Source organism: Ostrea edulis, chromosome 5, assembly GCF_947568905.1.
Source record: "Ostrea edulis chromosome 5, xbOstEdul1.1, whole genome shotgun sequence".
NCBI classification, from domain to species: domain Eukaryota; kingdom Metazoa; phylum Mollusca; class Bivalvia; order Ostreida; family Ostreidae; genus Ostrea; species Ostrea edulis.
The window spans coordinates 58,053-82,492 of record NC_079168.1 but is presented as its reverse complement, the minus strand read 5'-3'; the positions used below and the strand labels follow the sequence as shown (position 1 = coordinate 82,492).

At 32.5% G+C, this 24,440-nt stretch overlaps 2 long non-coding RNA genes across 2 annotated transcripts; one reads left to right on the top strand and one right to left on the bottom strand.

Moving 5' to 3' along the window:
* Nucleotides 1–10,850: 10,850 nt before the first annotated feature.
* LOC125657361 (uncharacterized) lies at nucleotides 10,851–13,929 on the top strand. Its single transcript, XR_007363287.2, has 2 exons — nucleotides 10,851–11,226; nucleotides 13,550–13,929. It is a non-coding gene; the product is annotated as an uncharacterized LOC125657361 (long non-coding RNA).
* LOC130054503 (uncharacterized) lies at nucleotides 13,489–13,892 on the bottom strand. The gene is made up of 2 exons (XR_008802803.1): nucleotides 13,811–13,892; nucleotides 13,489–13,696 (listed from the first exon to the last, which is right to left on the bottom strand). It is a non-coding gene; the product is annotated as an uncharacterized LOC130054503 (long non-coding RNA).
* Nucleotides 13,930–24,440: the final 10,511 nt, after the last annotated feature.

Genomic DNA, 24,440 nt, shown 5'->3' with positions numbered 1-24,440 from the left:
AATATTTTGGTTCCTAATGTGGTCCCACAAGAATTAGACCATTCTTTTTTTTTTATATTAGCTAACCAGTTATCATTATAAGTGAACATGTCTTCGTAACAAGACTTCAAGGATGTATGCTACACCAGAGAAATTTGATGTAGATGAAAAGTGGAGGATATGTACAACAATATTTTGAAGTTGAAAATTATTATATTTACTTTGTTTTGTCAAAAAATACAGTTTTAATAGAAGGTAATCAGAAAAAAATTTAAAACCCCTGCAGCGGACTCGAACCTGCGACCTACAGTTCAGTAGTCAGTATTCTTTTTTTTTTTTCTCTTTTATTGATTAACATTTAAACAGATATCACAGACTAATCATCAGTTACAATCACATTTAAAACACTTTGTATCTAAAATATGAACAATAATATTCCCTCTGTTTCTTTCAATAGAGGATTTCTATGTAAGAAAAACTTTTTAAACAGGTTCATTTTCTTTTCTAAAACAGTCAATTGATAATGGTTATATGAAATGTAATGTCTCAATGTATATCTACAAAGCCTTTCAATATCTATTTTTTTTCCACTTTGCAAAAAAATCTGTCTTCTTCTATAAATACAAAATCTGCATACTGATATAAAATAATTTACAAAAAATACATTCACGTTTTTGATACCCTTATGTAATGCTGTCATGAATATTTCTTCAAAGTTTAATCTGTTAAAAACATCACTTTCACAATCTTTCAATAACGATTCAAGATGATAAATAACAAAATTGTTCTTAAATTCAGCCAACTCTTTACATCTAATAAATAAATGCATTATATCCTCGCATTCTAGCATACAAATTGGACATATTTTAGAATCAGACTTCCCTATCTTAAAAAGTTTCTCATATGTAAATATAATATTGTGAAAAATTTTGAAATCCAGTTCAGTAATATCTGGTGTTTTGTATAACACCCATACCGTTTCCCATCGCTTTTCAATGGATGATTTATCATTCATATCAAGTTTATCTCGCCAATAAATATTTGACACCGGTTCTTGAAACATTTTTTGAACTAACAAATTATAAAATATTTGTACTGTACCGGATTGGAACACTATCCTTTGATCTCTATATGAAATATCAAAATTTGGCTGAAAGCATGTTCTTTTGTACTCATTTTCATGAACATAATTTTTCCATTCTTCTGGAATAGATAATAACAAATCCTTATAATTTTTTGTAATCAGTGAGACATTTACCTCTGAATTTTGTTCTTGAAAAATCTCCACAATACATGATATTGGTAAAAATCCCGGAATTACTTCATATGAAATATCCTTGACATGTGTAATACTAGTACTAATAAAATCTTTCCAATTCAACATTTTGTTTCTTCTTTGTACTTTCGGATTAAAAAACAGACAATAATTAAAAACATCATTTTCTTTTTCTGTAACAATGATATAATCTTTTATGGCATACCATGCACAAAATAATTCATTGTAAAACTGTGGTAGACCCTCTAAATCTGTTTTCTTAAACTGTAGTAAAAATATCTCCATTCCTGCTCCTAAATTTTGAATCTTTGATAGGAAATATCTAAAAATATGTTTCCACAGAAAATCTTTATTACAACAAAAGTGCTTTGCAAGAAACTTTAGTCTAAATTATAACATTTTTAGATAGATATCAGCTATTTTCAAACCACCATTGTGTTTTTCACCAATTATTGTTTTATAAGATACCAAGTGTGAGCCAAAATTCCATAAAAAATTAGTACACTCCTTTTGAATACTGTCTCTAGCCCATTGTGGAATCGATATAACTGACAATGAGTACCATAATTTAGACATGAACAAGGTATTAATTAAAGTGGCTCTACCTTGAACTGCTAAGGATCTCTGTCTCCATAAATTAAGAGTTTGCTTAATGTTTCTAACTTTGTCTCTCCAATTTAAATTTTCACACTCTACTCCATTTTTGCCAAAATAAATACCAAGAATTTTCATGACACTTGTCTCAGAAACACTCAATGATATCTTTTCCTGTTCAAAACTTCTACCAGTTCCTATACACATTATTTCAGACTTGTGAATGTTTATTTTGGCACCAGATGCTTTTTCATACATGTCAAATACTTTGAAAACTTCAAAAACAGAATTTTTGTCACACACTGTCATTGTAGTATCATCAGCATGTTGAAACATCAACCCATTCTTTTCTGACATTGGTATTGGAATGCCTCTTATTACTGTATTTTGTTTCATGACATAATTCAGAGGTTCTGCTGATAAAACATATAATAATGCAGATATTGGGCAACCTTGTCTAACAGAATTTTTAATAGGAAAATATTTTGTTAAATGTCCATTACACTTTACACTACTGTATATATCCGTATAAAATATCTGTACCCATTTTCTAAATTGGGTTCCAAAACCAAATACTTCTAATACATCAAGTAAATACTCATGACTCACTCTATCAAAAGCTTTTTCCTGATCAATTTTAACCACATAACCCTCTAAATTATCCATCTCTACCATATCAATCACATCTCTAATGCTAACTAGAGTATCTGCAATATCTCTTCCTATTATACAACAAGTCTGTGTTTCAGACACAATATTTGGTAATACCTGGTTCAGTCTATTTGCCATAACTCTTGCTATTATCTTATAATCTACATTTAACAGGCTTATAGGCCTCCAGTTTTTCAACAATTTCTTATCTCCTTTCTTCTTGTATAACAACGTAATAACACCCATTTTCATAGAGTTAGACATCGTTTGTTTTCTGTTAATTTCTTTAAATAAATTGAGTAGAATATCTCTTAATTGTGGTAAAAACATTTTATAAAATTCAACAGTCAACCCATCAGATCCTGGGCTTTTATTATTAGCCATTTCCTTGATTGCAGTTTCAATTTCTTCTTTGTTAATATCCCTTTCACACATTTCCTTATCATTTTCTTCAATTTTTCTATTCACATATGACAAAAACTGTGCCTTACTTTCAGAGTCAATTCGCACTGATGAATATAAGTTAGAATAGAAATTGTACTCTATTTCTAAAATTGAATCAATATCCTTCTTTATTTCTTCTGTGTCACTCAACAATTCTTTTACTGAATTTGATTCTTGTCTTCGTTTTTCTAAATTCAAAAAATATTTCGTGCATTTATCTGATTCATTTGCCCACTGTGCTTTTGATCTAAGTATTGCACCCTGACACTTTTCATTTTCAAAATCTGACAATTCTTGTTTGATTGCTTCATATTTTTCAATATCAACTTGTACTCCATTTGCTAAATTTTGTGAAATTCTTTGCATTTTGTTTTGTAAACCATAATATTCTTTATTTCGTTCCCTGGCTCTAGTTTTGCTAAAACTTTGAGAAAACTTTTTGAGCTTGTATTTCAAATTATCCCACCACACCAACATTGAATTTTCATATAATATACAATTTTTTTCTCTTTCAATAATTTCTATGATTTTTGTTTTATATGTATCATCATTCAATAGCAAATTATTATGTATCCACAACCCTGGTCCTCTTTCACAAACAGTATTATTCAAGTACATCACGACCATCGAATGATCGCTTAGTGTAGTTTCAACATAAAATATATTTCTAACATATGTTCTTATAACGTGTGAAACTAGAATGTAATCTATTCTACTTTGAACTAACATGTTTCCTACTAACATTTTTCTTGAAAAAACTTTTTCTCCTCTATTTCTACTTCTCCATAAATCTGCTACACCATGTTGATTCATCATTTTGAACAGGGCTTTGTAACCCTGGTCATATACATGACGTGTCTTACCACATCTATCAATCTCTGCAAGTGTGTTATTAAAATCACCTAGTATTATAAGATTCACTGAATATGGAATGATACTAGACATATCTTGAAAAAAATTGGCCCTTTCTTTTGCAACGTTAGGTGCATATATGTTTATAATATCAAAATTTTCATCATTTTCTTTGTATTTTATATGTAGAAATCTACCATCGCACCCTTTTACATATTGAATATTATCTTTTAATTCATTTCTAATCAAAAAAGCTACACCCTTTGACGACGTCTCAGAGTTATTGTACATAATACTTCCTTTCCATAAATGTTTATATTTTTCAATGAAGTCATCTCGCCAATGAGTTTCTTGTAAACCAATGATATCATACTTCCTTTCATCCAATAAACTAAATATCATTTTCATCTTATTTACATTACACAATCCATTACAGTTCCACGAAGTTACTATCTAACCTACTGAGCTACTCGGCTAGTTATTTAAATGGAAAAGGAAAAGTCTAATATTGCTGATATCGATTTTTTCATCCATGTTTTTAAAGGAAGTCATCCATTATGACGATGTAGAGTACTACCTTAAAATACAATTGTCTGTGTTTTTCAGTTTTATCCAGTTCTTAAAAATCTTTAATTTTCTCTTAATACATAAAGGTAATCTTCCTAATTCGCAGTAAACCATATTGTCACATGTCTTAATTTCTATTTACACCCAGGACATTCTTGCAAAAATCAATGTGTACTTTCTCAACACCTGGGGCTTTATGGAATCCCCATTATTTCAGATCCATAGGATAATACGCTACTAACATATATGTCAAAAACGGAACATTCAGTTTCTACATTAAGACAATGATTTTTAAGACTATTACTGATTGCAAATAATGCTTTTCTACCTTGCTCAGCAGCATGCCTAATGCGTTTTCAAAAATGCCCCGTTGTAACACATAAGCATTCCTAAATAATTAAATTCATTTACAATATCTAAAAGAACATCATCATAATACCATTTTTTGTGGTCGTCAACTTTACTACCATTTCTAAGTATCATTATTTTTGTTTTCTACACATTAACACTCAAATCCCATTCTTTCGTGTAATGGCAAATAAAACTTCAAATTACTCGCCCTTGATTACAGGTAGCGCACGATAAGTTAACGTCCAAGGCATTTCTAACCTCAAGTTAAAGTAGCTCCATCCTCATGTGACTTTATCAATATTAATGGTTAAAAGTGGAAAAAACTTTATTAATTTCCACTCTATATAGTTTAATTTAATTAATAACCAAAGAATATGTATATGTTGCGACCTTTTTAACGATGTCAGACATACAAAAACAGAAGCACACATCAATATAAGAAAATCACACATTTTCGTTAAACAGAATAATAAAAATAGATAAAAACTTGTTGAAATGACAAAATTTAAATATCAACAGTTTAAAAAAAAAATGGCTAATTCATAAATATGTATAGATTGATTGTGGATATTAGGGAAACCAATGTATAATAGACATCCAGTAGAGGAAATTCCAGCAGAGGAGTTATTGCCCTTGAAAACATTTTAAAAATGATAATTAATTGATTATCTATGGGAAATATAAACTTTTTCAGTATTTATAGTTTACCAGATTTTTTATTATATCCAGTGAATAAAATTCCTGAGAAAGATATATTTCTGTCATGCGCAAAGTTTGATTTATTAAGATTTTTGCTAACGCCTATGACATCACATGAGGATCGATCAACCTTACGAGAGCGTCGCGTCGGAAGGACATGTTTAGATTAGAAAGTTGTTGAATATTTAGTAACGATGGCGGATTACAGTTCGTAAGACCTCACTGCGCTTAGAGACGAACTTAGAAAACGCATTGCAAGACTCTCTGGGCGGAAAGGAAAGCACGTTGAGGGTTTCAGCTGTAACCGAATTTTCTCTGTCACATCGATTAAATAAAGACATTCAATACACATTGAACGTTTTTCATTATAAACTACTTCGTGGTGAAGTTTACATACTTAAACAGTAGTTTAAATTGAATATATAATATACAATACATCATAATTCTTTATAAGTTGTTGAATTGCATATGTTTTAAACAATAAGATGTCACCCCCCCCCCTTACATACTTAAACAGTAGTTTAAGTTGAATATATAATATACAATACATCATAATTCTTTATAAGTTGTTGAATTGCCACCTATGTTTGAAATAGGGCAAACAACTGACAAATATTCGCAATTAGATAAAAACAGTGCGACATTTAACTCTGGACACGACAAAAGTCCGGAGTTTCGCCAACCCTTTTATTAAGGATACAAATAAATCCTTTACAAAAAAAGATGGGATTTTATGTCCACAAGACATGCACCAACATTTACACTTGTAACTATTGTAGTTTTTAAGATATTTCACCTGAAATCAAAAAATCCCATGGGATTTTGGAGGGATTTTTAATCCCACTTGGGGGATTTTCACTCCCACCAAAAATCCCTTGGGAGAAAAAATATAATTTCTCCCATAGGATTTTAACTCCCATTTTTAAATTCAAAATGGGATACAATGTCCCATAGGAGGAAATGTCCCATAATGAACATGAAATGGCAGTGAATATCCTATTTGAGCATGAATGGGAATAAATATCCCAAATAAAACACAGGATGGGGACTTTTATCCCATGAATATAGTAATAAAGCAGAAAATTGTATCTTAAAGAGTGTTGTTTGTCATGATTCTTAAGAATGTACTTGCAAGCTAAGGAATGACATTAACTTTATATCTAGTAATTACACTCCTAAATTATGTAGACCTATGTACATGTGTTAATGGATAAATGTCTAAACAACATGAGAAATTAAATTATATTAGAGCTCTGCATTACTAAACTCTTTCCCATGCAATTTTAATTGTATACATATAACCCTATCACAAAAACATTAGAATAAAATTGAACGGTATTAAATTATGCAGTTAGAACACTAACTTATTTACATGCAGCTGTTCACATTCACTATTTACAACCCTTTACAGGTCGTCAGGTGTGAATATTCACAGGAACCGGTATTTTTGTCTGTAATAATAATAGTAGGCCCTATGGTACCATCCCCAATGAAAAAAATAACCCCAAAGGAATGGCACCATTTCTTACTCAAAACTTCGCTTCAAAATAATTCGAAAATTCTGCTTTTATCGTCCCCACCCCAATTGTCATTCTGATTCAGTAATCCCAGTGCTTTTATTAGGGGTGTGTGGTATATACCCCTACTCTTATCATTATGTATAGGCTAAATTACCGGTTCCTCTGATATGTTGTGGAATTTTGGAATAGCCTAGCTTACAGTTACAATTTGTTTACAATATATTAAAATTAGTGTTAATTAAGTGCTTACGGTGAAATCTGCTACTGCTAGATGATGCTAAGTTGTTTCGTGAACCGAATCAGACATCTCCAACAAGATTCTCGAAGATTTAACAACACAAGAATCATTTTACAAAATGCATCATTCTCCCTCTGACAATCACATTCATTCTGAAGTCAAAGTAGTTTCTCCTATACCTTAAGCGTCAAAAAGACTTTGACAGGTAAATACGAATAAACGGTTAACAGACATCTCGACCCTAAGAAAGTTCAGTCCTGGATGTTCTAGTCCAAAAAGAAGTATGACCCAATCTTATGCATTAATTTATTAAATTTCCGGTTGAGCAACACCCAAATCCTCTAGAGACATTGTTTACAGTTATATGACATTACCTAAATGTGTGACACAATATTAATCCACCCCTGCTCAAAGGGGCATAAGCACCGAGCATAGACCTAAATGTTGCAGCCCTTCACTGGCAATGGTGACGTCTCCATACAAGTGAAAAATTCTCAAGCAGGACGTTTACGTTTTTGTTTTGTTTTTTTAAATTTTGTTTTCATTTTTTTAAATGTTAAACATGAAAAGTATAACTGAATCTGTGTTCACAGCCAAAATTTTAACCTTCTGGATGCAGGAATAAAATTTTAGCCTTCATTCTGTGTCATGTAAACAAAGACTGGAGTCTTTTTATGTTTACATTTAAGGTGGCTCACTACACCGGGAAATAGTTTCTCAAATCAGTACAAATTGATTTAATATTTTAAAAAAGATCTGATGATATACAATAAGTGTGTTTGCCAAAAACAGCAAAAAATGCAAATTTGGATAAAAACATGATTTTCAAAAATATTATTTCAACACATGAACAAAAGACTGGTGGATTTGAGCTCAAGATCTGTAGTTCACCAGCCCAATGCTCTCTCTCTCTCTCTCTCTCTCTCTCTCTCTCTCTCTCTCTCTCTCTCTCTCTCTTGCCCAATGCTTTATTAATTAACCACTTAGCTATGGTGTTATAGACGAATAAATCGATCAATACAAATACTTTCCCAAAACATTTAAATCGTCATCTTGTAACATAGTGTCATAAAGCTTTAGTGTAGTGAGTACCTTAACAAACCAGTGAAATGTTTAATTTTGTAATTGAATTTTCAATGCATCTTTACTTTTGCACATGCAATTTTACAAAGATTATTCAATAAAGGGTAAAAAAAAAAAAAACAACACTTAAAATACTTGTTTTTGATCCACTGTAGATTTTAGGAAAATATTAGATACCTGGGTCAGAGAAATCTAGACATCATTAAATGATAATGAAGTATTGTAAAAAAAAAAAAAATTCAAGACTCTCCAATATGTTTGCAACTAGGAGAAATGGTCACAAGCTATTTTACACCCGCATCCCTCTTGGATCGAACCACTATAACTTTTAGGATAACAATAAATCCTCTCCCAACAATGTGCACATCTGCAAATGGCAATGAAGCATTGTACAAAGTTTCAAGTTTATCAGATAATCCATACAGGAGGAGAAGCATTTTAATGCACAATTTAAGACTTTGTGACAGACAGACTTACAGATATGGACAGAAAGTACAAAAACCATATAATTATATGAAATGATTTTGCATGTAAAAAGTACATGAAGTGCACAATTATGATTTAAATGTAATTATCATTTTTATTAGGAATTTAGATGTCTCCTCTTTTTGCAAACAATTACACATCTATATATGAAGATGACATATATAGTGAGCATATAAAACACTCCTACCAAAAATGTAAACAAATATGTGCAATGCGAGTTTGAAAAATATGTATGTCTTAAAAAGTGATTGACTAGATATCAGGAAGCAAGCAAGCTCACTCCATGTTACTGTGCTACAACTAACTGAAATTCACTACATTATCCAAAATCCACCCAAAAAGAACCAAAACCTACCAACACTAAATACCAATATATATCCATGTGAGGTCAAGGTTTCAGGAGTGAAACAATGTGTTTTTTTAACTTTAAATCATTATGTTTTACTTTTGTAGGATATTCATAATGTTGAAATTGATTTAAAGCAATCAATTTTCAATTGGAGAAACAAGGTACATGTATGCACATAAATGTACCACCCTGAATCTCATATCATACCTTATTATAGCTGGCAAAATTATGAAATGAAATTTAATGTCACCACAGAATTTATAATTTCCATTTCTTTCTCTCAATTCACATGGAGACCTCCTTTTTTAGAGTCTTATTTTCTTTTACTTGAATGTTCTAAATTGAAACCTAAGGAATAATAATCTTGGAAGAAAAATCTACATGAAAATATTTTCTACTTTGAGAAACAAAATGACAAACATAACTGTTTTAAATGTAAGTCAGAAATAGAAAAATAATTCAATTCAATGCACTTACATATGTAATTGAAAGAAAATTCCTTTGAGTACATGGTTTTAGAATGAAAATAAGATTGATTAATATTCAAAAAAGTATTTCAATTTCTTCAAAACTTCGATCTTCAGATGATTTTCCATCCATTGACACCCCAAATGTATGATCACACACATTTAGCAGGAACATATATTCCTCATATCTCCTTCACATAACACTTGACTACTTTTGAAATGCAATTTAAGTCTTTTTAGAAATTAACAAAGATGAGTGTACAGATTCATACCCTAGCTGTTGATGATTGCTAAAACTGATCACTACTCAAAACTCTGAAACAAATCTTTATGGATTTTTTTTGTATTTCACACACACACGCACACATACACGTACATGCATACACACATCAAAAATATCAACAAGACACTGACCTTACCAGTCACCTGAGTTATTTAGTTAAAAGTATTACTAACCTCAATATGAATGAAATCTATATAATACAGTAACTTTTCTTGCTCTAGGCATGCATTTATATGCTAAATTCTAATATTCAGTAGAAGTATAATATAAGGTGTAATTCATTCCCCCAAAAGCGTCTATACTGATGAAACATTTTACAATTATAAACTTGATATACACTTTTAACACTATTTGGATCTGACATTGAATCAGAACCCTGGAGTTGCAAGCGTCACAATTTTTGTACATCTCTTTCTGTTTTTCTTGACAATGCATCCATCATTTATAATATTCTAGTGTCAACAAAATTAAAGAAGGATTCTTTTAAATCATAAAGACATGTGATTACTATGACCATTTTGGTTCCATCTATTTTAAAGCTAGTATCAAAACCTTTAGATTCTAACATGTATATATAAACTGTGTTTTTAATTATCAAATACCAAAAAAGAAAAACCCCAAAAAACCAACCAACTTTTAGCTATTGATCTTAATCATAGTGTTTTATTTTGATAATTTAATTTACAGATACATCTATAAGTTGTCATAATGTCATTTAATTCTATTTTATTGTTGCATTCCTCTTCTTGCCCTTGTAAAGCACAATCTGATTAAAATAAGATCTTTGATCCGCTCCGTTATTGTTATAAATAAGATCTTTGATCCGCTCCATAACAATAACGGAGCGGATCAAAGATCTTATTGAAACGACATAACAATAACGGAGCGGATCAAAGATCTTATTTTAATCAGATTGTGTAAAGCACCTTAGAGTAATAAACTGTTTTATATAAGGCTGCATGTATATAAATTTTATTATTATTATCACTGATCGAGGTCATGAAATTTACAATAGCCGTGTTTCGAGTTACTCCGGAACACAGTGTTTATTCTGTGTTTAGTCACGCCGCGTCAAAAATGTTCCACAGGGTTACTTCCGGTTTATCGTTGTTTACCAACAGTCGACACTTCGTGTATTAGGCCTAGGCTTAATTTTGTCGATCATCATGAAATTGAAATACACATTTAATAGTTTGGGGTGTATGCGGTACATATTTGTTTATGAGCGTTTGATAAGCTACTATTGATCTACAAAATACAACGAAAGACTTCGTCAAGAACAGAAGAAGACGATGCATGTCGTGTAACTCACACAAGGCCCAGCTGTCTAGTAACCGGAGGGGTAAAGGAAAAGAACGTATTAGACTCACTGAAACCTGTCAAACAGGTAAAATGAAAATTATGACGACATTTTATATACATGTATATATATATTTACTATATATATGATTAAACAAAACACAATGTGCACTGCTTCATAAAGCAGGCATTAGGTCCAGTACAGTCTAGGGCCTATGTGAAATAGAATTTACGTTACCAAATCAGGGCCAAAATGGGCATAAACATGTAACATATATAACCAGGTCCATTCCAAAGACTATTTCTACCTACGTAGCTATTAATAGCTACCTAGGTATTTAAAGCTACTTAAAGTAGCTACTTTTACATGTTTTTAAAGATTTAAATAAATAATAATTAAGGCAAATCTTTTAAACAGGTCAGTCGTTTTATGTATCATGTTGTGCATGTGCATGACAAAATTCGGAGTGTAAATTCAAATACTTTACGAGGGTGGAAAATGTAGAAGAAATTGCATGAAAAATCGACTCAAAAACTTTTAATGTAAGAGTGCATGAATGTTAACTTTAAAATTAATAAAGATTTGTAAAACATTCTAGACTTCTTATCATGTATCTTTGATCCTAAGTTCCTAGAGAATGGAAGTGGGTGCAGTTATTGATGCAAATTTGAAAGTAATCATTTTTTGTCCAATATTTTTGTGGTATTCATTGTCAGTATAAGTGAATCAAGAAATTTGGTACACACCATGTTGCGCCGTTCCTGCGTTTGGCCACGAAATGCAAGTAAAGGAAAACGTAGGTAAAAATAGCTACCTGGAGTAGGTTTAAATACCTAGGTAGCTATAAGTAGCTACATAGGTAGAAATAGTCTTTCGACTGGACCTGATAATTATTGATATAAAATTTAGATAATGACAATACACAGTGAAAAGTAATAGATTAGCTATAATATTATAGGTATTTGAAATGGCTTTATTATTTAAAGCTAGTTTAGATTGAATTAGACTGGGTTTCTTAGTGCAATGATATAGCCATATGTGGGTAAGGATAAAATTATCTACTTGGGTATAGTCAATATGCTGTCTAATTTGAAAATAATTATTTATCAACTAATACTTGTGTTACAAATTAAATCTTTGGAGTTTGACTTTTAATGATATACTCATGTAATTGGAAGAATTTTTAGCATGACTATTTATTGTTGTAGTCATTTTATTTACTTTTCACAATCCAGTAGGTATTTGTGGTTACTGCTCATATTTATATCACTGAACAAAATATATATCTGATCATGATTAAGGTAATATTATTCCTTTCAGCAACATAATTTCAATTATGTGCTCATAGACTGGTCCAGCACAATCTCTAGTATACTTAGCTATATAAATATGCTAATCAAGCTATATAGCTTTTTAAAGCTAATTGAAATTGCTTGATATAACTATTTCAAATCTTCTATCAAATATATTTTTAAAGCATAAAAATTGAATTTCTAAGTGAAAATATTTCATCCTTGTAATTGAAACAACACACTGTAAACAAAAAAAGCTTCTTAAACTATGTACCTTAGGAAGAATTTTGATTCAAAATTGTCAAATGTTTAGGATTATTAAGTTGTTACAGATTCCACATTGTAAAGTCATCATAAACTTATCAAAGCTTCGACACACACAAAGTAGTGGACAGTTATCAATACAAAAGAAATTCTCTTTTCATGAAAATTCTTAAAATGACATATGATCTATACCTAGAATAGTGTTGTGGTTAGTTCAAAGTACATGTATATTGTTATGTGTCATTGCACTTAAGAAATTTAATCGAAACTAGCTTAATGAAGTTGTTTGAAATAGCTTTATAAAACTATATAGCTAAATATAGAGATTGTGCTGGGCCTGATAGATATAGCAATGCAGAGGAAATCCATCATATGCATCAAAAGTTTGAAAAAGGTGAATTGACTTAAATATATATTTATGAACAAAATTGAAAAAAAAAAAGAAATTAGGAAGAATCTTTTGTGTTCATTTAAAACATGTTGGGTAGATTTTGAAGTTGTTTAACTCGGCTTTATACATGATGTCAGATCTCTGAATGCAAGCAAGCTCTCATATGACTACAATGTATAGGGGAAATCAGATATATGTACAATAAATATGGTAAGCTTTATTGATAAAAATCATGAAAACTCATACATTCACAGTTTTAATATGAATTACTTCATGTATTTCCAAATATGTTAAAAAAAATATACATGTATGTACAGTGAACAGTATTTTTAACAAATACATGAATTATAATTTCAGCATTATTATTTTTTTTTTTTTTTTTTTTTTTTTTTTTTTTACATCTTTGCTTCTCAAATTGACAAAAGTCTATTATCAATATTGTGGCATCCCTCCTCTTTTTCAGGTATATGGGAACAGGATCATTTTCCATGCCTTTCACTTGAGGTCTTCAGTTTCATCATTAATCATCTGAATGTTGGTATGCCAAACTCTCATGATGTCATGCCATTACTGGATATTCCTTAACACTGGTTTATTTAAGCCACACTACCTATAACATTGCCAAAATATTAGACTGAAAATTTTCAAATACACAAGATTTGAAGCAGCAAGAGAAAAGAATTACATATGTATAACACACAAAAAAGAAGAAATTAATTCTCACCTGGCTGATATGAACTTTTTACTCCTTTTTAGCTCCCTTTCACTGCATACCAGCCAATAACTAGCAGTCATTATATGCAGACCTGTGTATATATATGTTGAATGAAATATGAATGAAAATTGTTGTTCTTTGTTATTCTTTTTAAAATATATATATACTCAATAGTATATTTCCTTACACAGTACTGAATCAAAGGGGTAGGAGAGCAAATACATAATATATAACCTGGCTCATGTTCAGCTGGTTCCATTCTTGTATATAAGTGGTTTGAGTGGAAATGTACATATCTGATGTACATGTGTATGCAAAGTACCTTGATTGCACAGGCAATATGCATCACTTGTGTTCGAATTTACTATTAAAGAGTACTCTTTAATAGTAAATTCGACCCCAAGCGATGCATATTGCCTGTGCTTGATTGGTATTAAAAGTTGGAGAAAAGATCAATGTTCTTTGATATAATTCAAAATTTTGCAGTGAATGAACCATCGGTATGGAGCTTGAATAACTGATCATGCAAATTCTAGTATAGATCCGTAGGGATAGATTATCTGGTGTTCTCATATTTTATTTAATTCGCAGATATATATATACCCCCCCCCCCCCCTCTCACTCCCTTGTGAAATTGCTTCGTAATTTTTATGAGCCTGAACCATAAGTTCATAATTGAAATTCTCTATTTAATGTCACATGAACACCGTTGTAAAATACATACACTGCTCAGATGTGGATGAGGGTACAAGTATACCTATTCTTAAGATTGACAAGATTTTGCACAGTCAATATTATATTTTTAAGAGTCAGTACAAACCTCTTGGTTTTCCTAAAAGTTAATATAAGGAAACTGGTTAGAACAATGATGTTTCTTTGTTGGTTCAGCTTTCACGGAATGTAATAATCGCACACAATTTCGGCTGCTCGTGGTTTTCTACACAAATGACGCCATCGTTTCCTCTACGTGAACGCTTTTCCCGGGTTTGGGAAAAGGTAAACTTTGACATCTTCCCAAGTAAATATATATCCCTTGCTATCCTTTATCTGATTTGCGACAGTTTGTGCCGCAAAATCTATATTTTGTCAAAAACAATTTTGTTACCAGTGTAAACAAAATTAACCGGAAGTACCCCTGTGGAACATTTTGCTCATATCACGTGACCGGCGTGGCTAAATACGAAAAATCCCGGGTGTTCCGGAGGAACTCGAAACACGGCTATTACCTGTTCCTTCTTTACCTAAAAGCATCAATAGCATTAAGGAAGATGTTATCTAAATTTAAATGTTTTACACATAAACACTATATATCAAGTTTGGTTCCTCCTGGAGTCAGAATTTCTACCCTAGGAATCATGATATTTACAAGCTTGATGTTTTGTTTACTCTCACAACAGAAGCTGACCACTAGCAATAGGTCACATGAGAGAATCAATTGACCTAAAAATCTATTAATTAACATGATTGAAATGTTTTAATCTTTATATCCATGATAAGATATTCTTTATATATTTTATATTGAATTCAATTTGGTACTTTGACCTCTTTATTTTCAAAATAATTGGAATTATGTCTATATACACACATGTGAGAGTTGGCCTCCATGTGTCCAATGAAGAAATTATGAATAATGGAATGACAAATTAATGATTGTCTAATGCTTACAGGGATGGATCCAGGAATTTTTGAGAGAGGGGAAATTTACCATTAATTTTGGTTATCAAGGGAGGGGGTCCACCCTCAAAATGTGTTATTTTTACTTTATTTTAGCAAAATTTCCTGAACCAGCACCCCCTCTGGATCCACCACTGGGTTATCATTTACTCCTTCATTCTTGATTACAAACCTAAGGACAATAAATTGTAATTTCACATTTTTTTTTAATTTGACAATATTTCATTATCACACAACAGCAAAATTATGAAAGCATATACATGTACGTACAATAATAGCAAATTGATTGTTCTGACATATCATTTGATATACATATATATTCATAAGAAAATTTGAACTATCATGCATATTATAGATTATCAGTCATCAAGTTTTTTGTTGTGTTTTTTTGTTTTTGTTTTTTTTTTTCAAAGTAATTTCACATTTTGAATCTTGCTTATTAATTGATATGTTGATATGGAATCAAATGACATGCATGCACGCAGAAGCTATGTGAAAAATGTCAGATCTTGTGTAGCAATTTGTAAACCCAATGATTACAAAGCCTATTAGTATTCTATATCAGTAAAAGAAAATCCTATTTTAATTCATATTTTGCAATAGATATGATAAAAGGAATAAGCATTTAATAATAATTATCAAAATCTATAGTTTAAAATTGAAAAACAATCTCATAAAAAATATAACATATATTTTACACATGGATTTTTGTAAACTTTACAAAAGGAACAGATTTCCCCCCTGAATTTATATAAAAATCAGTATTATGTCCTGTGACATTTTGTTATTATGCTTTAATAAACTTCTAATATTGACTTTGTCCTTGCATGGTCATTTTGTTCATTTTTTTTATATCTGTACCCAGGTTTTGTCTTGTGACTTTTACCCCAACTAATCCCTTTGTGTATAATACACATGGGATGTTCTTTACAGCTCAGCAAGCCCCTGGCTTTGTTTCTCATTGTTCCTTATCTACAATTACTGGGTGAATGACTTTGTGAGGTTGTAATTTGCCATCTAATACTTTTATAAGCATTTCATATCATGATCAACATATCATGCTATTTCAGTCAATATTATAAATAATTCATTTGATGCATAATATGTAATATTGTAGGCTTATATGGTGATATTTGGAAAATAATGGCAAAGCAATTCTCAGCATGAACATTGAAAATTATGTTGCAATATACATCACCCAATACAAAGGCAAAGGATACATTTTAATTTTTACATTTAAATTCATATGAAATATTGTGAAATTCATAATCATGTGAATGCATAGCTGCAGAACTGTAGCTCTCTGAGAAAATATTAATTGGTACAGATCTGTCCCAATATTTTCTCAGAGAGCTACAATTTTGCAGTTAGTGAATGTGGTTAACTTATACTACCATTAAGATATGTAATCCCTTTCTAATATTTGATTAATTTGTACCTTTTTCATATTGTACAACAAAGTATAATTTAATGCACATTAATACTCGGATTATAATAATTTTTTTAAATCATTTTTTTTAGGCTTAATTTTTTTTAATTTATTTGTACAAATAGAAATTAAGTGCATCATAATATATACTTTTAAAGGTAAGATGTACAATTGATATATAATCACTCATACCAACCATTCATACTCCACTCAAACATTTCAAAACTATGGATTATAAATTTTGATTAGTGCAAAATTTGTTAATTTCTATAAGGTCATCTCAAATCTTTTAAAATCATTTTAGTGACTTTTTGGGGGAAAACACCTGAAACACTTTTAAAGCCAATTTAAATGGTCCAGGTCAAGCATATTTTGCTTTTAAGGCCAAATCTTTGTAAGATCATTTGTGCACTTTGACAATTACTTCTAAATATTCGGGCTAGTATAATGAAGAAGTATGGATGTTTCAATTTTCATTAACATTTAATACCAAAACCATATCTCCTTTGCTTGACCAAAAAAGCCCCCCCCCCCTCCACACACACACACACACACACACACACACACACAGTGAGGTCTAGATCCGCCACTGCTTAATCTGTGATTTTGGGGCGAAGTTGGATCAATTTCATTTTATGAACAGGTCCAGTGGTACGATGGATTTTTCATTTTCAAGACAAATTAATAGAAATAGAAATTGTTAGCCAGTAAAAAGAAGTAATGATTTAAATCAGATACTTGGAACAGTGTTGATGTTAACAGGGACCTATATACTAGTTAGTATATAGGTCCCTGATGTTAACTTATGAAATTCTTATATTGTATACAAGATATTATCCAACTAACAGATATACTTTTGCAATTATATCTTATGCATTATGAACTGTAGCTAAACAATATCACTATTAAAATCTTATGTCCAATTTCCATGTAGTTGGGAATCAATTAAGCTTTCCTGGTTCCGATTTTGATTTAATTTTTATTTTGTAAACATAAATCAATATTAATCACAGGAACCGGTAATTTTGTCTGTAATGATAATAATGAGTAGATACGATACCACCCCCCACCCCCCACCCCCGTGTTTTTATTAGAAGGTGGTATTGAATACACCCGTAAATATCATTACAGACAAAATGGTAATATATTTACAAGTGCACTTTACGTATTGTTCTCCACGGGCAAGGGCACAGGCACCGGAAGTATGGATACATGTATTTAGAGATTGGCCTTCTACTGGTATAATAAAATGAATTTTATTATACCGGTAGAAGGCCAATCTCTATACCGGTAGAAGGCCAATCTCTAAAGCTTACAAAAAAGCGTGAAACGATTACATAAATCGAAAGAGGGATGAAATAGACTACGAATTCATACATTTCAGAGAAATTATTCCCATCAAAAAAAAAAATATGAAAAAAGGTGGGGGGAGGGGTAGTAATATCCATATTTAAGGTGCCTGTGGGCAAGGGCGTATCCAGGAATTGTTTAAAGGATGAGCGGATTGCGACCCAAGTTTGTGCCTATTCCGCCCCGGCCCCAAAGATGGGTGAATATCGCAAACTGGTAAAATGACCAGTTTTGTTTAAAACTATGGAAGTAAAGTGGAGTGACTACAACTCTCTCGATCCGCCACTGATGAACAAGAAACTACATTACGGGGATTAGGAAGCACAGGGTTCATTCAGAATAATTGTAATCTTTAAGGAAATCTTCGTGGAGCACATTATCGCAAATAGTTGCTGAAATTGAACCTTACCATAATTCCGCCGGCGAGGATTGCAGCTATTTTCACTTTCACATCGCAGGAGGTGCGTTTGATGAGCTAATCAACTTATGCAGACAGTATCTCCTCATATCTACATGTACAGGGGCGGATCCAGGAATTGTGGTTACGGGGCGCCCCTTTATGAGGCAGTGGGTCCATGGCGAAGCCCTGGTTGGGGCCCAGGGGGCGAAGCCCCCGGAAACTCCTGGGTTTTACAAATTTTATGGGGCTTGAAATATTTCTCCTATTTAGTCATTTGTACTACATGTATTTTCTATCATTTTAATAAGGTGAAATTAATAAAATAAGGGTTGTTTTTTTTTTTGGAAAATATTAAGTTCTCCCAATAAAGTAATTAAAAAAATTAAAAGATTTTGTCATTTATTTCTCCGCCTGCGCTCCCTCTAAATCCGCCACTGATGTATATTGCAATAATCTACCAGAATATACTGACACCTTATAGGTGATACTTCATTAGTACAAATGAACACCACCACCATCCCCCCAAAGGGAGGGGGTGAGACTAACAACGAAAGGGGAAAAACACATTCCGCAAATTATAATATACATGTAACAGGCTGTCTTTGCATTTAGTCCGACTGTTTTCAGTTATCTTTTTAAAAATTCTATATATTGATTGCAACACAAACATCCTATTATAATTATATGACAATGATAAAGTCTCAGTAAGTTTCCACAAAGCTGAAAATTGGTATACACCATATTGTACAAACTGATACAGAACTAAAATATTGCGGAAACTTATCAAAACTTTGCGGTAGACTATCATAAGGCCTTTCCAAAAACGTGAGTTATCTCTCTTTGTATTCTTACATTTAGTGTGAATATGACAACTTCCGGGTAGTAACACACTCAGACTGCGCATATATTATAAGAGTTATATATTAGTATGGGTGCTGCTTAAAATCGAAAACAGTTGAAATCATTTGTACGAGAGTAAAAAAATGTTAATGGAAACAAAAACGAATTTCTTGATCGAGTCGGGTGTGATTTTTCGAGTTGGGGGGGGGGGGGTTAAAAATTAAATTGGAAATCACGCAGACATTCATTTGTTTACAAATATGTCTCCAATAACGACTGACATAATTATTTTGTATGAAATCAGAACAGAACTTCTAATTCTCAAGAAATGATGACAACTCATCAACTCAAAGCTCGGGTTTTTACAAGGATCGACACGTGCAAAGATCTTGCATAACATGCCCCCCCCCCCCCCCCTTTCCAAAAAAAAAAAAAATCAATAAGGAAATCAACGTTCTCATTGTTTTATCAGGGCTAAAATTATTCCACCACTACCAATCGACTCTTTCAAAAATAAACCAGATTGCAATGTTTGGGTAGCTTTCTCCAAAATACCTGGATGTGTTCATTCTGTGTGCAAATCATTTGTACACTGCAGCATGACGCTGGAAGTGTTAATATCAACTGATATGTTTAAAATGCAGAAAAATAGGTAATCAAAAATATTTTTTTAAAAATTAATTGTGTTCAATATTGCTCGATTGATATAAATCATTTTTCATAGACCTGTGTGATCCCCCGGGGGAGGGGGGGGGGTTGCCATATTCTCAAATGTACTCTCTGGGGGAAGGTAAGTATAACCCCCAATAGAATGCTTTTGACGTCTCTGCATCTTCCCTCTTTTATTCATTTTAGCCCCCTTGAAAGGTACTTGATTATGTATAGGCACGTATCGTGTCATAACAGAAATTGCAATGACAAGATTTAGACCCCCTCCCCCTTTTTGCCACAAATTTACAAAATAATTTGAGTAAAATTCCAAATGTGTAAATGTCAGTTTAAAGATTGTTTGTGACGACGAATTTCTTTATGGTTATAATACTTGTATTTGAAACTATAAAATTTGTGGGCAGACAGCTGAAAATCTGTCAGTGGCCTCTCACTTACAAGTACAGGCTGGGATAAATTTTACTCGCCAATCAAAGAGATGGACATTTTCAAAATCCAGAGGTATCAGTTCGACATACCTATACTACATCGTGGCAGAACTTTTATCGCTGAATGTACTACATTGATATTGAACAAGTAACTTCTGATATTTTATTATAAATCTGACTGTATTAAAACACGGGCTAAAGATCCTGAGGAAATGTAGGCAATATATGATATATGCTAATTTCAGTCATAAAACACGTGAAATCCTGGAAAATGGGGGTGGGGTGGGGGGGTGGGGGTGTTGTTAGTTACTGTAAATATCAAAATGTATTTATAACCGATGAGCTGTATAGCTTAAGGAAATAAAAAATCTGAATCTGAATAATCTAACTGCGTCTCGGGACAGCCCCGCCGTAGGAAATTACATCACTTTAATGATAGAACATTCTATCGGGGAGGAGGGTGTCATCCTCTACTTACAACATTAATTTTCTATTATTTTTACATGCAAATTTGGTTATTTTCACGTGTATGAAGTAAACTTATACATTGGGATTTTTTTATTAACGTTAACATATTTGTTGGCGTGATTGCTGTGAAATTATACAGCAATATCTTTGCGGCCTTCTGCACTGTTGATAATGACGCTTCTCGAATATACTACCCGGAAGTCTTAAACTACTGCTAAGCAAGCGCACTACGTTCCGGATCAAGGAAAGATAACTCATGTTTTCGGATTGGCCTATAGCAATGTGCATACTAAAACAGAACAGTTTCTGCAAACCGAAATTTGCGCAAACTTGATCAGCTTTCAGCAAATTTTCGTTGCGGAAACTACTTGAAAACAACGTAGATATATCAAGTTTCAGCAGGACACACCAAGTTTTTGCAGGGAAAAAGCTTTCAAGATGAAAAATGAGTGCGGAAACTTGACAAAATCCACTTGTACACCTAAGTCTATGTAGTGAAATTTGTATTTTTCATCCATTTGTAAATTCCATGTTTTTAATGAAAAGAACTTATAATAATTAACATTAGTAAATACTATGTAATATTGCAGGTAAATTTTGTAGGGTATATAAGCGAGTGGGGGGGGGATTCAGACCAGCTTTTAGTGTTAGGAATGGCATGCTTTAGTCCCAGTTTGTGTTACTCTGAAGCGAAGTCCCAATTGGTTATTAAAATGCACGTACATAGATCTATACATTTCCATACACCTATATTCAGTGCACCCCCCCCCCCCCCACCTAAAATTTTCAAATTTAAGGTAAATCGCGGTATCTTGTTTAGAAAAATGTACAAAACGATAAAAGAAGCAATAATTTCTTCCACTCCCGGAGAAATAATTGACAAAACCTTTTGATTTCTTGCATTACTTTATTGGGAGAACTTAATTTTGTTCTAAAACCCATAAAATTTGAGTCATTTTATTAATTTCATAAATGACTAAATAGGAGACATATTTCAAGCCCTGTAAAATCCCGGAGCTTCCAGGGGCTTCGCCCCCCTGAACTCCACCAGCGCTTTGCTCTGGATCCACTGTGGGCCTCAAGGCGGCCCCCAGACCCCCTGCCTCATAAAGTGGCGTCCCCGCCCTGTAACTGCATTTCCTGGACCCGCCCCTGATATTACGAAGTTCATACAGCCCGAATCATCGAAGCTTAGACTGGGTATTTTGAATTGAAGATTTTAAGATTTCCAAAACGCAGTTTGACAAATAAAAACGGGTGTGTAATGCTCTAGTATGAAATTATATTGGAAAAGAAGAATCTACACGCGTGCACATGCGCATGCCTTTCTGCTGTCTGACTGGCTCTATCCTTCAGACTCTCGCGTTATAATCTAGGGGATAATTGAATTATCTCTCAAGATCCATGCAAATGGCCACATTCAAGTAATAGACAATTGTGTAGTATTACATGAATTTACATTTGTTGATTTTAAAGCAAGATAACCATGAATTATGTATTGTATTCAGAGGCGGGTGCAATATTTCAGTTTGGGGCCCGGAGAAATTGCTGGGTGGGTGGGTCTAAAGACCGCCTTTAGACCTCAGTAAGTCCAGGACAAAGTCCTGGGTGGTTCCAGGGGACAAAGCCTATGAAAGCTCCTGCTTTTTTCTCTCTTCTTTTTATTGCAAAAACTAGCACCAGTACTCTCTAAAGTATTTTGATTGCATATCTCTATTCTTAAAAGCTGTATATTTGGCATTCGCATATTTAATATACATTAATGAAAAAAAAGTCTAAAACTATATCGCATTAAAAGTGTACAAATTAAGTTTACTTAGTTCATTCCCAACATTGGGTGCATGATCTTTAGTTCCTTAGAATGTATTAAGTACTAGAGACACACGTTACATGGATATGAAAACAGACTCAGTTTTGATTGATAGGATATTGTTTAAGTTTCCTCTCGAGAATTTTTCACTCATATGAAGACGTCACCATTGCCGGTGAAGGGCTGAAAACATAGGCCTATGCTCGGTGCTTACGGCCTTTGAGCAGGGAGGGAATTTATCGTGCCACAGAAGTTGAGACAGTGGGCCTCGGTTTTTGTGTTCTCATCCGAAGGACTGTCCCATTGGGTCGTCTCTTACGACAGGCAAGGAGTACTGAGGACCTATTCTACCCGGTGTTGTAAAGCATAAGATTTTCCCCCGCATAGACTTTCCCTTCGGAAAAACGGGCCCGGGATAGACATTCCCCCCGGAAAGATGGACCTGGAATAGAATTTCCCCTTACGAAGAATTAACCCGGGTCCAACCCAACCCTCCTTGGAAAAACCGTCCCGGTATAGAAATTCCCCCTAAATGACAGTACACCCCCATTCTTACATTTTAGCTATGTATCTGCTTCCATTTCTATTACTAGAATTCTCTTTCTTATTTAGACCCAGTAATTCTTCTGATTATTTTTGTGTGTGTGTATCGTGAACAATCATCATCTTATGATTTTTTATAAAAAGGAAATTGCTCAAATCGTGTAATGGTATATCAAAATTCATTCAGACATCTTAAGTCTTTATCGTTATTTACTAGTATCTAACATTTGAATTAGTAAAGTTGGGAAGAACTTAAATGATTTTTTTAATTTAAATAAACGAGAAAATTTAATTACTTTTATTTATACAGTTTATCTATTTTACTTTTCAAATATTTTAATTATACATCTTATAGTCGATTTTTTTACGAAAAATCCTACTTATATTGACCATCGTTAAAGTCTTTTGGTAAGCATATTGTATTTACAATATGCACTTCAAAGTTTTCAGCGTGTAAATCCAACTTCATCATGTCAATAACAAGAAATATTCGTTTGTTTTATGAATATCGTGTGACGAATTGGGATCGGGCACGGGATGTATTATTATCTATAAATAGAGCTGATGTGATCCGGACAATACGATATGACCCAAGGCATAACGAATGCCGGGTAGTATAAATACGGCTGTTTTGCGAGAGACAGGGTCATTCCGAAGTAGACGCTGGCAAGGAGTTATCGAAGGTACGGTGAATAAAGAAACTAACAGTATACGGTGTCTAGTATACTAGTAGGGAAGCTTTTAAAGGTGGGGACGTTCACCTGATGTTTATTTTATTTTGTTTGATCAGTCCTTCGACAAAAGGGATCTGTCCGGTATAAGGACACATCTCCCGTACTCCCGGATCTGTCACATCCAGATCTATAGTCTCTTTATGATAAAGATAGGAAATCTTGCACATATCTGTATATATTGACTCGTACATTTTTTTTTATAAAGATAGGAAATCTTGCACATATCTGTATATATTGACTCGTATATTTCCTAATCATTTGTTTAAGATCAATATCAATAAGTATAGGGACTCA